Consider the following 1,316-nt stretch of genomic DNA (forward strand, 5'->3'; position numbering starts at 1 on the left):
AAAAACTGTTGCATGTTTTGGCCTCGGGTACAAGTGAGTAGGCTGTTGTTAGACTCTTCAGTGTGGTGAGGTGAAAAACAAGAAAAATAAGAAAAAAATATAATTTAAAAAAAAATCAACGTTTATATTCAGCGTACTTGTATCAATGAGTTTGAACCAGTCATGCAATTACATTTGTAATAGATATAGACTAACAATAATAAATCTATGCGATTACAAATATTTTTTTTGTAACAGCTGTTTTTGTTTAGCGCAATTTCATGCTTTTAGCTTTCTTAATGGGCTATAATCCTTTCCCTTGTCTGGACCAGTTGGGAAAATTGGGGGGGGGGGGGGGGAGAGAGAAAGGGGTTTCTGGGTAATGGCTTCTTAAATATATTTATAAAAAACAATGGGGAACGACCTGAAAACGAACTCGTGTGCTAAAGCCTTCTCAGGCTTCTCAAGCCAACACGTCTAGCGACGAGTCTATCAGATTGTATAGTTATCTATTGTTTCTATTTCATGTTTGTGTTCAATAACCCTCAGACGACGACCTATAAAGTGGACTCATTCATTTTATACCACCACCTCAAGTACAATTTCTTTCCCTTGTTCGATATACCAAACAAAGTAATTAATTACAAATATTTTATTAACTAATTGGTAATGTTTTGTTTTTTTTATTGATTCTTGTGTTGTCAGGTAAAAGACAGAATTGCGCAAAATTTCAGCTTTATCCGAGATTGGGTTTTTAGAGAAGTAACACATACAAACTTTTTACCAGACAGACAGAGTGAGTTCATATATATGCTGCACATAGATATCTCTTTTCAGCCCTTACCTATGTAACATAGAATATAATGTCTAGATCTAGTAGTCCGAGTAATTGAACATTGTAAATAAGAGCACTCTCGTCTCATAATTATTATTTTGCAATTTTTAGATAGAAAGATCTAGGTAATAAATATATTTAAATGTACAATACAGTACAATCTAAAATCACAGATGATTAAAATCAACAGGCTTGAATTATTTCGATCTAGGACTTTTGAAACATTATCTCAATGGAAACTAACAGGAACTGGCTTTATATCATAGATTCGCTTGAATATATCGTTATGTGATCAATAGCCCCTTCTATTTAAAATCTTTAAAATGGGATTGCATTATTTCTAAACTTTGATATTAAAAGATCATTACTTTTCTAAGACAGAAAAGAGCGATTTGTCAAGATTCAAGGCGACTTCCCTTACAGCTGATAAAAGAGATAGATACATAACAATCAGACAAGCATTTGTTTCCATTTTCCAGTCTAGGTATAATATATATATATA

The sequence above is a fragment of the Biomphalaria glabrata genome, chromosome 8 (genome assembly GCF_947242115.1).
Source record: "Biomphalaria glabrata chromosome 8, xgBioGlab47.1, whole genome shotgun sequence".
Taxonomy (NCBI): domain Eukaryota; kingdom Metazoa; phylum Mollusca; class Gastropoda; family Planorbidae; genus Biomphalaria; species Biomphalaria glabrata.